The sequence below is a fragment of the Tachyglossus aculeatus genome, chromosome 4, assembly GCF_015852505.1.
Source record: "Tachyglossus aculeatus isolate mTacAcu1 chromosome 4, mTacAcu1.pri, whole genome shotgun sequence".
In the NCBI taxonomy this organism is placed as follows: Eukaryota; Metazoa; Chordata; class Mammalia; order Monotremata; family Tachyglossidae; genus Tachyglossus; species Tachyglossus aculeatus.
Window position 1 is genome coordinate 127,910,733 of NC_052069.1, and position 17,062 is coordinate 127,927,794.

Sequence of the window (17,062 nt, forward strand, 5' to 3'; positions counted from 1 at the left end):
TGCCAAGCACTGTTCTAAGCCCTGGGGTAGATACAAGGTAATCAGGTTGTCCCACGTGGGGATCACAGTCTTAATTCCCATTTTACAGATGAGGAAACTGAGGCACAGAGAAGTTGTGATGTGCCCAAAGTCGCACAGCTGACAAGTGGTGGAGCCAGGATTAGAACCCATGACCTCTGACTCCCAGGCCCATGCTCTTTCCACTAAGCCACGAAATGTCCAAAGGACACAGATCCAAATGCACAAATGAAGCCTGCTCTGATTAAGCCCTCTTTTTCCCAGCTCGCTCTCCCATCTGCTTCATCACTTCAATCTGTGACCTTTGGGCATTTGATATTCACACCACCCCCCAGCCCCAAAGTACTTACGTACATATCTTTAAATTATATATTACAAATTATTTATTCATATCAGTGTCCTGTCTCCCCTTCAAGACTGTAAACTCATTATGGGCAGGTAATGTGTCAGCTAATTCTCTTGGATTGGGCTCTCCCAAGCACTTAGTACAGTGGTCTGCACATAGTAAGCACTCAGTAAATGCCACGGATTGATTGATTGAGGCAGGGCTGGTGTCCAGATCCAGTCCGACCAGCAGTTTAAAGTGTCTCGGGGTGGAAAGCTCGTTGGAAATCTCAATATCCTTTTCATTCTGTCAATCCATCAATGGTATTTGAGTGCTTACTGTGTGCAGAGCACTGGTCTAAGTGCTTGGGAGAGTCCAGTATAGCGGAGTTGTAGCAATGTTCCTTGCCCCCTACGAGCTTACAAGCTAGAGTGACAGTCTACAGTCAATCATTCAGTGGTGTTTCCTGTGTGCTTTCTTTGTGTGCAGAACACTGTACTGAGAGAGTCCAGTATAGCAGAGTTGGTAGCCCCATTCCCAGTTACCCGAGGGGCAGGCAGGTGGGATCAATGAGAGAGAGGGAGTCCAAGGCCAGAATCCCAGCCTCACCACAGCTGGGCAGGTGAGACCAGGCAAGGCAGAGCAGCACACTCTGCTCCAGCGGGAAATAGACTGTAGACTGTAAGCTCACTGTGGGCAGGGAATGTGTCTGTTTATTGTTCTACTGCCCTCTCCCAAACACTTAATACAGTACTCTGCACACAGTGAGCATTCAATAAAGGTGATTGAATAAACGAAATAGGAGGTGGAGGATGTCTAGCATAGCGGACTGGCCACTGGGAACATTTGCAAACTGCAAGGCTGGTGGAGGAAGGGTAAGCAAACCATTTCCAGTTCATAGATCCGGGGGATCGGAACCAGGTGTATTTTTGGACATTTTAAATGGGCGTGATAAAAACAAAAATCCCCAAATCCAGGCCCGAAGGATTGATGAATGAAAAGAATCACAAGATTTCCAACAAGCTTCCATCCCAAGACCCTTCAAACTGTTACTCGAATGGGGGTCTGGACATCAGCCCTGCTTCAATCAGTCAATTAGTGGTATTTATTGAGTGCTTACTATGTGCAAAGCACTGGATTAAGTGCTTGGGAGACACAATACAACAGAATTAGCAGACACGTTCCCTGACCGTAAAGAGCTTCCAGTCTAGAGGGGGAGATAGACTTTAATATGAATAAAAAAGTCATATATAATACATAATTTAAAGATATGTACATAAGTGTTTTGGGGTTGGATGTCTGTGTGGGTGGGTGTATGTATACAACAGTGCTTGTCTTTGCATGTGTGTGCCCGTTGTGGAAAGAAGTAACTTCTATCCAGTTTGGGAGCCAAGCTAACAGGAAACCATGATGGGAAATGGCCACATTGTATCCACCCCATCCAGACTATTAAAATAGGCATGGACCATGATGTGTTGATAAAACTGCAGGATCTGAGGAATAGGGGTCGGAAACTGAGGAAGAATCATCGCCCTCTTCTGCTCCTCCGTCGTCTGTCGGATGGCACTCCTCGCACTGGGTTGTAGTGGGAGGGAAGCGAGGTGAGGTAGGAGTGGGCAAGATGACCGAATGCTTTAGAGGGCTCTAAACTGCAAGCTTGTCATGGGCAGGGAATGTGTCTGTTCATTGTTCTGTTGTACTCAAGGGCTTAGTACAGTGCTGTGCACCCAGTAAGCGCTCTGGACTGGAAGCTTGTTGTGAGCAATGCCTGTTATATTGCACTCTTCCAAGTGCTCTGCACACAGTAAGCACTGAGTAAATATGATTGGTTGATGGTAAGGAGCTTCTGTTTGGGAAAATACAACAGTGTTGGTAGAAATGATCCCCTCCCAGAAGGAGCTTCTTGTCTAGAAGGGGAGACACACATTAACATGGGAAGCAGCATGGCCTAGTGGATAGAGCACAAGCCTGGGAGTCAGGAGGACCTGGGTTCTAATCCCAGCTACCCCACTTTTCTGCTGTGCGACCCTGGGTGGGTCCTTTCACTTCTCTGGGCCGTAGCTGCCTCATCTGCAGAATGGGGATTAGGACTGTGCGCCCACTTGGGACATCAGTCAATCAATAATGTTTGTGGAGCACTTACTTTGTGCAAAGCACTGCGCTAAGTGCTTGGGAGAGGACAACGCAATAATGTAATGGACACATTCCCTGACCACAGCGGGCATACAGTCTAATGGGGGAGACAGACATTGATGTAAATCAGTAAATTACAGATATGGACATAAGGGCTGTGAGGCTGCGAGGGGTGATGAATAGAGGGAGCAAGTCAGGGTGACGCAGAGGAGTCAGGGAGAAGAGGAAATGAGAATAGGAAATGGGGGACATGGGCTGTGTCCAAAATGATTATCTTTTATCTCCCCCAGTGCTTAGTACAGTGTTTGGCACATAGTAAGCGCTTAACAAATGCCATTAAAAAAAGAACAGATTTCAGATAGGGTAGTTACTAAGTGTAAGAATATTTATAATTAATTCTTCTGTCCATTTCTATTCTGGCCACCCCATCCTTGTGTGTAGAGAAATGCATGGGTGTGTGCTAGTTCTGGCTTTGGGAAATAGCATGATCCAGTGGGGAAAAACGTGGGATTGGGAGTCAAGGGACCTGGGTTCTCGTCTCAGCTCTTCTTCATCCTCCCCCACCTCACCCCACCCTCCAGCTAGCATACTTTCCTTCCAAAACATAGGCGATACTGAAGATTAAAGGAACTTATATAACATGAAGGTTCAATAATCGTAGTAACAATAATAGTAATGTTGCGTGCTTATTACATACCAGGCACTGTACTGAGCGCCAAGGTGAATACGAGCAAATCGGGTTGGACACAATCCCTGTCCCACATGAGGCTCACAATCTTAATCCCCATTTTACAGTTGAGGGAACTGAGGACGTGAGAAGTGAAGTAACTTTCCCAAGGTCACGCAGCAGACAAGTGTCAGAGCTGGGATTAGAACCCAGGTCCTTCTGACTCCCAGACCTGGGCTGTCTGGTGTCAAGAGACCCTGGGTGTTTGGGGCTGTCGATCTGAGCACCTTCTCTGACTACATTATCACCATACTGCCTGACTAAGGCGGGGTTGTGGGGGAGACTTATTAAATAATAGCACGCACTTGATTAATATGCTGTGAGTCAGCAGTGCCAGGGAAGTTCAGCTTTTTCCAGTTGTTATGGCAACTTTTCTTTAACAAATAACTTCTTAATATTTAATGAAAAATTATGCTTCAGGCGAGGTGCCGGAAGGACAACCAAATCGCTGCGGAGGTTTTGCAGCACAGACTACCAGCCACACTTGTGTGTGAAACCCCTGGGTTCCCTAAATCATGGGGAGTCACTGGCAACTAGGAAACAAAAGTCTGTTGTGAAGACACAAAGCGAGTGTAATACAAGGCCTCAATTCTGCATAGCAATTGCGGGTTGTCACTTTTCTAATGTATACTGTCAGAATGGCTATAGAAGGACATGGGAGCATGATTAAACAGTTTTTGTACATGGATCTACTAATTTTACCCTCCCTGAAACATATGTTTCATATATATGTTTCATATATATGTATATATATATATATATATATATATATATATATATATATACATTTTACAGTGCTCTGAACACTGTAAATGCTCAATAAATACCATTAATTGATTAATGAAGCAGGAGCAACATTTTGGGTTTTCTGAAGATAAAGTCCCATTTTTTTTCAAGTGCTCTGCATACAGTATAGCATTCAGTAAATACCGTTGATGGATTAAATGAAAAGCAGCAACATATGGGGTTTTCTGAAGGCAAACTCACTTTTTTTTCCCAGTGCTTTGCAAACAGTAAGCACTCAATAAATACCATTGATTGATTAATGAGCAACAGCAACATTTTGGGTTTTCTGTTGACAAGTTCCCACTTTAAAAAAAAAATGGTATTTGAAGTGCATACTCTGTTCCAGTCACTGTACTAAGCACTGAAGTAGATTCAAGTTAATCAGGTTGGCCACATGGGGCTCACAGTCTTAATCTCCCTTTTCCAGGTGAGGTAAATGAATCCTAGAGTAGTCAAGTGACTCGCCCAAGGTCACCCAGCAGACGTGATAGAGCCAGGATTAGAAGAACCCAGGTCCTTCTGACTCCCAGGCGTATGCTCTACCCACTAGCCTATGCTGCTTCTCAAACCTCATGTGCTCGGGGCTTTTGGCATCTAAGAAGTTGCAGGTCATTCAGTCAATCCATCGTACTTACTGAGTGTTTATTCTGTGCAGAGAACTGGACTAAGCACTTGGGAGAGGACAGCGTAACAGAGTTGGTAGACATGTTCCTGCCCACATTGAGCTTACAGTCTAGAGAGGGAGACCGGCATGAATAGAAATGAAGAACACAACCAGGATTGCCTAACCCTCCACACAGGCCCAGCTACAACCCTACTGTCAGTCAGTCATATTAATTGAGCGCTTTCTGTGTGTAAAGCACTGTGCTAACCTCTTCAGTACTGCCTTCTCTGCATAGTGATTCTCTGGCCTGGATCCTGATGTCTCTAAATAAGTGAATATTCAGGAGGATGATTAAGGAGAGAAGCAGCATGGCCGAGTAGAAAGAGCCCAGGCCAGGGAATCAGAGGACCTAGGTTCTAATTCTGGCTCCACTACTCGTCTGCTGTGTGATTCTGGGTGAGTTGCTTATGGTATTTGTTAAGCACTTACTTTGTGCCAGGCACTGTAAACTGTTCTAAGCATTGGGGTACCTACAAGCTAATCGGGTTGGACACAGTCCTTGTCCCATATGGGGCTCACAGTCTTCATCCCTTTTATAGATGAAGAAACTGAGGAAAACAGTAAACACTGTTAATTACACAAGATAAAGTGGTAACTAATTAGTATTTACAGCTTGTAACCATTGTATAGATCAGGTGATTGAGACACAGAGAAGTAGAGTGACCTCCCCAAGGGCACAAAAAAGACAAGCAGCAGAGCCGGGACCAGAACCCAGATCCTTCTGACCTCCAGGCCCGTGCTCGATCCACTAGGCCATGTTGCTTCCCTTTACCATATTCTCCTTGAGCCCCACATGGGGCTCTTGGTTTTAATGCCCATTTTACAGATGAGGTAACAGTGACAGGCACTGTACTAAGTCCTGGAGTAGATACCAGGTAGAGGACAGGCCTCAGAGTCAGAGGTCCTGGTTCTAATCCTGGCTCCGCCACTTCTTTGCTCAGTGACCTTCAGGAAGTCACTTCACTTCTCTGGGCCTCAGTGCCCTCATCTGTAAAGTGGAGGTGAAGACCGTGAGCCCCATGTGGGACAGGAACTGTGTCCAACCTGATTAGCTTGTATCTACCCCAGTGCTTTGTACAGAGCCTGGCACATAGTAAGTACCTAGCCAATGCCATTTAAAAAAAATTGCAGCCAATCGAGCTGCCAGTAGCTAAGAGGGAAATCAATCAATGGTTTTTCTTGAGCACTTGCTTTGTGCAGAGCACTGTACTAAGCACTTGAGAGAATCCGAGTTGGTATACATATCCCCAGCCTACAATGAGCTTACAATCTAGAGGGATAGTCTACAGTCAGTCAATCAGTGGCATTCACTGAGCACTTGCTGTGTGTGGAGCACTGGATTAAGTGCTTGAGAGAGTTGGTGGATAAGACCCCTGCCTTCAAGGAGCTTGTAGAGTACAGGAAATGGTTACAAGCTGTAAATACTAAATTATTAGTTACTATTTGCTTTTTCTTGCACAATTAACAGCCACCACTGTGTCTGAACATACTGTCTCTTGAAAGTAACCTTAGTAACAATAATGATTCTTTAAATCCTCTGTATTAATATAGCCGACTGCCTGTCAGTATAAGACAGGCTTTTGGCCACTTCTCCTCGATTCTTTAGCTCAGAGAATCGAGCCTAATTGCTGCTGGAAAATGTTTTGTGCTCTTTACTCAGTTTTTGGTTCTAGCCCCTTCTGCCTGATTTTTATGTGTTCTGAAAATTAATGAGCAATTTTGTTTCTATTTCATTCATTCAATCATATTTATTGAGCGCTTACTGTGTGCAGAGCAGTGTACTAAGCACTTGGAAAGCAACAGATAGAGACAATCCCTACCCAACAATGGCCTCACAGTCTGGAAGGGGGAGACAGACAACAAAACAAAATAAAGCAAAACAAGTAGGCAGGTAGATAAATAGAATTATAGATATATACACATCATTAATAAAATAAATAGAGTAATAAATATGTACAAATATACATAAGTGTTGTGGGGCAGGGAAAGGGGTAGAGCAGAGGGAGGGAGTGTTGTGTGTTGCTAAACACAGGCATTGAATCCCATATTTACCAAACTAAACCATGGACTTGGGTTACCCAACTCACAAGAAGGATATCCGTGCCTCAACACCTGAAGAAATGAACCTGATGGATCTTAGTGAAGGAAGGTCAGGACAGATGGACAGTTCCATGACACTGGAGTGATGGCTCTTGTAAAGAGCAAAAAAAAAAGTTGGTGCTTAGTTGGAAGCTGTTTAGCTTTTGGGAAAATTAAAAGCAAAAAAAAAAAGGCACTTGAGGGCTCTTTCTAAGTAAGATCCCCCCATTGGTTTTACAGATGAGGAAACTGAGGGCTGGAGGGGTTGGCTTTCCATGAGCTCCCACCTGGAGACAGTCACAGAAACTGGGGCTCCAGCCCACTGTTTTTCTCTCCTCATGAGCCCAGGGCTCTTTGAAGAGGTATTGCCTAGTGAAAAGAGCACCTGCCTGGCAGTCAGGGGACTTATGTTCTAATCCCTGCTCCATCATTCTGTTTTGTGACCGTAAGCAAGTCACTTACGTTCTCTGTGCCTCAGTCTCCTCAGTTATAAAATGGGAACGAAACACCTGTTCTCCCTGCCTTTTAAGACTGTGCACCCATTTGAGCAGACTATGCCCCACCTGATTATGTGGTACCCATTTCAGCATTTAATGCAGAGCCTGACACATAGTAAGTGCCTATCGTAGAACTATTATTATTGTTATTGGGGTTTTGGGTTTTTTTGTGGCATTTGTTAAGCACTGACTATGTGCAAAGCACTGTTCTAAGCACTGGGAAGGGGAATACAAGGTGGTAACTGAGGCTCAGAGAAGTTAAGTGACTTGCCCAAGGTTACACAGCAGACATGTGGCGGAGCCAGGATTAGAACCCATGACCTCTGACTCCCAAGCCTGTGCTCTTGCCACTGAGCCACACTGCTTCTCTTGTTGTCATTTGCATTGTGATTATCAGTGATGCAGCAGTTTCAGAAGCCACTGCTCCTACTCGACCTGTGAGATGCTATATTATAATAATAATGATACAATAACTAAGGTATTTCTTAAACACCTACTATGTGCTATGCACTGTTCTAAGCACTAGGGTAGATAAAAGATCATCAGGCAGACATAAGGCTCACAATCTAAGCAAGAGGGAGAACAGGCATTGAATCCCGATTTTTCAGTTGAGGAGACCGAGACACAGAAAAGCGACTTGCCCAAGGTCACACATCAGTTATGTTCCCCCGCCCCCCAGGATTATCAGTCAATAGTATTTATTGAACACTTACTGTGTGCTGCACTCTGTACTAAGGGCTTGGTGGAGGACAAACCCTGTCCTCTCCCTGACTTTCCCATCACTGTAGATGGCAACCTTCCTGTCTCACAAGCCTATTACCTTGGTGTCATCCTTGACTCCGTTCTCTCATTCACCCCACACATCCAATCCATCACCAAAACCTGCCGGTCTCACCTCCACAACATTTCCAAGATCTGCCCTTTCCTCTCCATCCAAACCGCTATCTTGCTGGTTCAATCTCTCGTCCCAGCCTGACTGGATTACTGCACCAGCCTCCACTCTGATCTCCCATCCTCCTGTCTCTCCCCGCTTCAGTCTATACTCCACTCTGCTGCCCGGATTGTCTTTGTACAGAAACACTCTGGGCATGTCACTCCCCTCCTCAGAAATCTCCAGTGGTTGCCTGTCAACCTATGAATCACGCAAAAACTCCTACTCTCGGCTTCAAGGCTCTCTATCACCTCGCCCCCTCCTACCTCACCTCCCTTCTACCTCACTTCCCTTCTCTCCTTCTGCAGCCCAGCCCGCACCGTCCACTCCTCTGCCGCTAACCTCCTCACTGTGCCTCATTCTCGCCTGTCCCGCCATCGACCCCCGGCCCACGTCCTTCCCCTGGCCTGAAATGCCCTCCCTCCACACATCTGCCAAGCTAGCTCTCTTCCTCCCTTCAAAGCCGTACTGAGAGCTCACCTCCTCCAGGAGGCCTTCCCAGACTGAGCCCCCTTTTTCCTCTCCTCCTCCCCATCCCCCCACCCTACCTCCTTCCCCTCCCCTTAGCACTTGTATATATTTGTACAGATTTATCACCCCATTTATTTTACTTGTACGTATTTACTATTCTATTTATTTTGTTAATGATGTGTATATAGCTATAATTCTATTTGTTCTGATGATTTTAACACCTGTCTACAAGTTTTGTTTTGTTGTCTGTCTCCCCCTTCTAGACTGTGAGACCGTTGTTGGGTAGGGACTGTCTCTATATGTTGCCGACTTGTACTTCCCAAGCACTTAGTACAGTGCCCTGCACACGGTAAGTGCTCAATGAATATGAATGAATGAATGAATGACAGTAGAGCAGATGGACAGTCTCCAGTCAACCAGTGATATTTATGAGTGCTTAATGTGTGCGGAGCTCTGTACTAAGCACTTGGGAGAGCACAATATTCATTCATTGTTGTATTTATTGAGCGCTTATCGTGTGCAGAGCATTTTACTAAGCGCTTGTGAAGTTGGTGGGCACAATCCCTGAGCCCAGGTCCTCTGACTCCCAGGCCTGGGCTCTTTCCACTAGGTCACACTGCCTCTATGGTGAGCTGTGAGCTCTGTTGAGCCATTAGTAGCTAAACTGTTTCTTGGACAAATTGTTTGAACTCTGAGGGAGGAGGGTGAGGAAAACCATTAGGACTGGGATGAAACTGAGAAAAAGAAAATTTTGTCAGTGCAGTCTGGAGATTGTGGAAGGAAGAATAAACAGCAGGCAGCCGGTTTGCCCACAGCCCCGACTTTAGGAAACAGAAAGTAAGGGCCTGGATTATATGTGCTTGGGTTGCCATGGCAATGGTGGGGGCAAGGGGGCGGACTTTTTTCATTATATTTTAATGGTATTTGTTAAGTTCTTACTGTGTGTCAGATTCTTATGTTAAATGCAAGGGTAGATACAAATGAATCAAGTTAGACACAGTTCATGTCCCCTATTAGCCTCACAACGTTAATTCCCATTTTCCAGTTGAGGGAACTGAGGCCTAGAGAAGAGAAGTGGCTTGCCCCAGGGTCACAGACCAGACAGATGGCAGAGCTGGGATTAGAACCCATGTCCTTCTGAATTGTAGGTCTGAGCTCTATCCATTAGGCTACACTGCTTCTTTGGTGAGGGAAATGGGTGGACTGTTTGTGAAGGTCCAGTGGAAATTATGGTTCCGGTTCCCAGGAAACAAAGTAGCAGTGTGGCCTAGTGGATCAGTCAACCATTGGAGGTGTTTGAGGAGTGGGGAGACTTGGGCAGAACATTTTTGTTTGCTTTTATGTGATACGGGCTGTTGTGAAGCCTGCCTCCGTAGGCAGCTCAATCAATCAAAAGTATTTGTAGAACACTTCCTATGTACAGAGCATTCACTGTACTTAGCACTTAGAGAGGACAGCACAACAGAGTTGGTAGATGCATTCCCTGACCACAGTGAACTTACAGTATAGAGGAGGAGACAGAAATGATTAGAAGTCAGTAATCACAGATATATGCATAAGTGCAGTGGGTCTGGGAAGGGGGGTAAATAAAGGGAGAAAGTCAGGGTGACGCAGAATGGAGTGGGAGAAGAGGAAAGGAGGGCTTAGTCAGGGAGGACTTCTTGGAGGACATGAGCCTTCAATAAGGCTTTGAAGGTCGGGAGAGTAATTGTCTGTTGGATTTTAGGAGGGAGGGTGTTCCAGGCCAAAGTCAGGACATGGGAGTGGGGGCGGTGGCGTGGTAGACCAGATGGAGGTACAGTGAGAAGGTGTGCATTAGAGGAGTAAAGTATACAAACTGGGTTGTAGTAGGAGAGCAGCAAGGTGAGATAGGAGGGGGCAAGGTGATTGAATGATTTGAAGTCAGTGGTGTGGAGGTTTTGTTTGATGTGGAGGTGGATAGGCAACCACTGGAGTTTTTTAAGGAGTAGACAACCATTTTCTTTAGAAAAATGATTTGGGCAGCAGAGTGAAGTATGGACTGGAGTGAGGACGTACAGGAGGCTGGGTGAACAGCAAAGAGGCCAATAAAGTAATCAAGGAGGGATAGAATAAGTGATTATTTTAGCATGGTAGCAGTTTGGATGGAGAGGAAAGGGTGGATTTTACAGATGTTGTGGAGGTGGAACTGACAGGATTTGGTGATGGAATGAATATGTGGTTTGAATGAGAGAGGGGAGTCAAGATAACACCAAGGTTACAGGCTTTTGAGACAGGAAGGATGGTGGTGCTGTCTACAGTGATGGGAAAATTAGTGGGAGGATAGACTTTGGTGGGAAGGTAAGGAGTTCTGCTTTGGAAGCTTGAAGTGACAGGAAGACATCCAAGAGGAGATGGCTTGAAGGCAGGAGGAAATGTGATACTCCAGAAAGGGGGAGAGATCAGGGTTGGAGATGTAGATTTGAATATCAGCTGCATAGAGGTGGTATTCGAAGCTAGGAGAGGGAATGAGTTCTCCAAGGCAGTGGGGGTAGATGGAGAGTAGAAGGGAATCAATGTTATTTATTGTGTGCTTACTGTGTGCAGGGCACTAGACTAATCGCTTGTTGGGGGACAGTACAACAGAATGAATTCCCTGCCCATAACGAGTCTCTAGTCTAGAGGTCTCCACCTTTCCGGGGTCCAGAGCTTTGCCCCTTCCCCCCACCCCCCAGCCAATACTCACTGTCATGTCAGGGCAGATGTCAAGGTGGGCATCCACCAAGTCATGTGATGTGGACACGGGATCGCCCCTCTGACAGGAACGTCCCATCCACTCCCACCTCATCCCCTCATGGTTGGCCTCTTTTTAAAGACTAGGTTTGGAGCTTAAGGAATCGGGCATATTTCTCTGGAAAATATTTCAGCCAAGCTCCAGGCGGGGAGTTTTTTGAAGCTGACGCTGCCAGGGGGTTTGAGTGCCAGACCTTTCCTGGAAACGATCAAGTCCTCAAAACTCCCCTTTGGCCTCCGATAGCCCCGGTCGGAGTGAAGGCTAACACAACAGTTCTGATCAGCATGCTTCCCGGGGCCTAGAATCAGTCGGTGGGATTTATTGAGCACTTACTGTGGGTAGACACTGGACTAAGCACTTGGGAGAGGACAATATAACAGGGTTGGTAGATACCGTCCCTGCCCATTAGGAGCTTACAGAACAGAAGGACACTTTATTGACAGTCAATAAATTGATAAATCAGTGGCATTCATTGAGCGCTTACTGTGTGCAGAATGCTGGACTACGGTCTTGGAAGCCGACGATAGAACGGAGTTGGTAGAAGCAGGTGAAGCTCGGGAGAGAAAGACTGAAATGGAAACTGGGCAAATAGTTCCACAGGCTACTGATCTTTGTGAGCAGGGAATGTATCTAACAACTCTGTTTTATTGGACTCCCCCAAGTGCTTAGTCCAGTGCTCTGCACACTGTAAGCACTCAGTAAATACCATGGATAGAGTGATTGACTATAGACTGTCCCTCTAGACTGTAAACTCATGGGCAGGGAAAGCATCTACCATGTTTGATATATCAGACTCTCCAAAGTGCTTAGTACAGTGCCCTGCTCATAGTAAGCTCTTAAATGCTGTTGATTGATTGAGGGTTCCCGCTTTATCATCGTAGAGGCCTTCCCCAATTAAGCCCACTTTGTCTTTTTCAGTGGTATTTATTGAGCACTTACCATGTGTCTGGCAATATTCTAAGCACTAGGGTAGATACAAGATAATCAGGTTGGACACCGTCCCTGTCCTACATGGGGCTCACAGTCTCCATCCCCATTTTCCAGACGAGGGAAGTGAGGCCTGGAGAAGTGATAAGCCCGAGGTCACCCATCAGGCAAGTGGCCGAGACAGGATTAGAATCCAGATCCTTTGACTCCTGTGCTCTTTCCATTAGGTCGCACTGCTTCTCTTCATTTTTCTTCAGCTCCCTCTCCTTTCTGAGTCATCTATGCACTTGGATCTGTGACCTTTGGACATTTAATATTCTCTCCACCCCCAGCCCCACAGCACTCCTGTCCTTATCTATAAATTATATATTATAAATTAATGATTTCTGTTCATGATTGTCTCCTTCTCTAGAGTATAAAGTTAGTAAGGGCAGGAAACGAGTCTGCCAGCTCTGTCATGTTGTACTCTCCCAAGCGCTTACTCCAGTGCTCTGCACACAGAAAGTACTCAAAAAAATACCATTGATTGATCGATTATCTGTACGACAGGAGGGCTAGTGAGTTGATTTGGGATCCATCTGGGAGATCAGGTTAATTCCTGATGTGTGACAAGTGCCCCCAGGAGACAGTTCTGCTTCCCTCTAGACTGTAAGTTCATTGTGGGCAGGGAATGTGTCTGTTATATTGTTACACTGTCCTCACCCAAGTACTTAGTACAGTTCTTTGCACACAGTAAGCGCTTAGTAAATATGATTGACTGACTTACTGACTGTGCTGCTGAAAACATGGTCCAGCCCAAGGATTGGCCTTTAGGTGCTGATAAATAAGACAATGATACCTTCTGGATTGAGCCCGGGCCTAGGATTCAGACAACCTGGGTTCTAATTCTGACTCTGTTACTTGTCTTTTGGATGACCTTGGACAAGTCACTTCACTTCTCTGGGCCTCAATTACCTCATTGATTTAATGGAGATTGAGTGTGAGCCCCAAGTGGGACAGGGACTGTGTCCAACCTGATGAATTTGTATCTAACCCAGGACTTAGAACAGTGCCTGGCACATAGAAAGCACTAATAGGTATCACTGTTATTTTTATTGCCATCATTATTAAGACAGAGGACTTAGCAGGGCCCAGCCCACCCTCCCCACCCTGGCTGGGGGCTTCCCTGTAGAAAGATAGAAGGCCTGGATTTTGCTTTTCACTCCTCTTGAACAGTGTGGTCCAGTGGCTAGAACCTGGGCCTAAGAGTCAGAAGGAGCTGGGTTCTAATTCTGGCTCTGCCACTTGTCTGCTGGGTGTCCTTGGGCAAGTTACTTCAGTTCTCTGGGCCTCAGTTCCCTCACCTGGAAAATGGGGATGAAGACTGTGAGTCTCATGTGGGACAGAGACTATATCCAACTGGATTAGCTCGTATCTTACCCAGCACTTAGAGCAGTGCCAGGCACATAGTGAACACTTAACAAATACCATTTAAAAAAAATTTAAAAAAGGAAAAGATGGCAGCCACTCTGCTGTCAGCTATTTCTGAGTCCTGGCGGGGGCATCTAGACTTCTGCTAGAGTCGCCTCCGTGTATTTTTGGGTTTTTTTATGGTATTAATTAATTAATGATGGTATTTGTTAAGCGCTTACTATGTGCAAAGCACAGTTCTATGCACTGGGGAAGATACAAGGTGATCAGGTTTTCCCACGTGGGGCTCACAGTCTTAATCCCTCTTTTACAGATGAAGTAACTGAGGCACAGAGAAGTTGTGACTTGCCCAAAGTCACACAGCTGACAATGGGCATAGCCGGGATTTCAACCCACGACCTCTGGCTCCCAAGCCCATGCTCTTTCCACTGAGCCACACCGTAAGCACTCATTATGTACCAGGCACCGTTCTAAGCGCTAGGGTAGATACAAAGTAATCAGGTTGGACACAGTCCATGCCCCAGTGGGGCTCTTTGTCCTAATCCCCATTTTACAGATGAGGGAACTGAGGCCCAGAAAAGTGACTTGCCCAAGGTCACCCAGCAGTCAAGTGGCAGAGCCGAGATTAGAACCCAGGTCCTCCCCTTTTCCTAGGTCTTCCATTTCCCTCCATCTCACAGTGCCTGGCCCTCCCAGGAACTTGACCCTGAAGGAGAGCACCTCTTGAAGGATCTGATATTAGCCAATTGCAATTGGGGTTATCCTCGGCTGAATGTACTGCCAGGACTTCATCCTGATTTGGGCTGCCAAGTCTTCGTCTCCCACCACAATTTTTCTCTGAGAGATGGGGTGACCAGGTTCCTTCCTCGAAGCACATCTGGGTTTGACTGTGGGTAGAGGGCTAGCCAGCCTCTTTCCTCGCGGCCGCCCTCACCCTTGTCATAAACCAGGCTGCATCGGTACCCAGATCATAGGCGTTTCATCTCCACCCAGTCCTGCTCTCTCTTCTTCCCAGGAGGCCTCTGAAACAGAAGGAGAAGAAGGGAGAAAGGGATGGATTTATTTTAGCTGCCTCTCCTGCTGGGGTAAATTCACCCAGAGTCCGGCCTCTCCAGGCTGGTGCCTTTGAGCTTGCTGGAGAAGGGGAGGGGGATCCAGGGATCAGGTGGGGGGGTCACCCTCCCCTTTGGTGTCTGTGGATGCCACAGGCCATCCGAGGAACAATTTAATCCTCTCCCTTGCTTTATTCCCACCATGTGGGACTCTTTTGAAGGGGCTCCTCCATCTCAGTTGAATTGCTGACTCCTCCTTGCCCCTCGTCCTGTCTTACTCTGCCTTCAAGATCTCAGGATTTTCACTTTTGGGTTTCTTGGAGTTGCCCCTGAGGGACCATTCAGGAAAAAAGTCATTCAGTCATTCCATGGTATTTAATGAGTGCTTCCATTCATTCATTCGGTGGTATTTATTGAGCGCTTGCTGTGGCAGAGTGTTTGAGTGCTTGGGTGAGTCTAATATAACAGGGTTGATGGACACATTCCCTGCCCACAGCAAGCTTACAGTCTAGAATCTGCAGTCAATCAGTCAGTCAGTGGTTTTTACTGAGGGCCTGCTGTATGCAGAGCACAGTCCTAAGCACATGGGGGCATCCAATAGAACTGAGTTGGTAGACACGTTTCCTTCCCACAATGAGCTTGCAGTTCAGAAGGACAGTCTACAGTCAATCAGTCAATCCATGGTATGTTTTGAGTGCTTCCTGTGTGCAGAGCACTGTACTAAGCACTTGAGAGAGGATAACAGAACAGAAAAACAGAGTTGGTAGATACGTTCCCTGCACACAAGCTTGTAGTCTACAGGGACAGTGGTGTTTATAGAGTGCTTACTGTGAGCTGAGCCCTGTAGTGAATACTTGGGAGAGTCCAGTAAAACAGAGTTGGTGGCCACATTCCCTGCCCACAACAAGCTTGCAGTCTGGAGGAAGAGCTTACCATCTAGAGGATGGGGAGCTCCTTAATAGTTGGAGTCCAATGCCTAATAGAAAAGTTTAATTCTAATTAATCGATGGTATTTATCAAGCACTTACTGTGTGCAGAGCGCTGTACTAAGTTCTTGGTCAAGTCCATTATAACTGTGTTGGTGGACATACTCCCTGCCCACGATATGGCTCATATTTTTGCAGTAAGTGTCTAAACCCAGCATGGTTTAGGCATTCTTTCTGATTTTTTCCCCCTCTCCCCAAGCTCCTTTTTCCCCCCTCCCCCATAGGCGTCTCTGGAGCTTGGATCTTTGCAGAAAATCAGTCACTAGCCTACCGGTTGCCATGGAAAGAGCCGCACCATCACTTGCGAGTCCGTCTTTTTTGTGTGCTGAAAAGAAAATAGGGCAAGCAGAATGTTTGAAAGTGTTATGAAACCGGATTGTACCACTAAATATAACCAGTCAGAAAGAAAATCAGCAGATGTGGGAGGCAGGCAGGGTGTGCCTTTGTGTCATTCTGTCCTGCTGAGGGTTTCCGTGTCTGCGGGCTGCTGCCAGGGAGGCCACAGAACACCAAAAATTGGAGTTGGGTTTTTTTTTCAGCTTTCTCGTTTGGACACAGAATGCTTCCTCCTTGCCAGTTGCAACTGGGGTCATTTTTGACTGAATGATCTGCCAGGACTTCACCCTGATTTGGGCTGTCATGGGGAGTGGGGGGGGTCGGGGTGTGTGTGTGTGGGGGGGGGGGGGGGGTGTGTCCTCTGTCTCTCTCCTCTCTCCCTTTCCCCTTCTTTTTCCCTCCCTCTCACTCAGTCTCTCTCTCCCTCTCACTCAGTCTCTCTCTCTCTCTCTCTCTCTCTCTCTCTCTCTCTCTCACACACACACACACACACACACACACACACACGCTTGCCTTTCCCTTACTCCCCCTCTTTTTTCCCTTCTTCCCTCTCACTCTTTCTCTTCTCCCTTTCTTTCTCTTTTTCCCTCCTTCCCTCTCCCTGTTTCCCCGCTTTCCTTCTCTCCCTCCTTCCCTCTTTCCCTGTCTTCTCCTTCCCTTCCTCCCTCCCATTCTCCCCTCCCCCATTTAATAATGATGGCATTTGTTAAGCTCTTACTATGTGCAAAGCACTGTTCTAAGCGCTGAATTCAATCAATGATATTCATTGAGAGTTTACTGAGTGCAGAGCACTGGACTAAGCACTTGGGAGAGTCCAATACAACAGAGTTGGTAGAATCATAATAATAACTGCGGTATTTATTAAGCGCCTACTCTGTGACAGGCACTGTACTAAGTGTTGGGGTAGATACAAGATAATGGGTTTGGGCACAGTCCCTGTCCCACATAGGGCCCCCAGTCTCAATCCC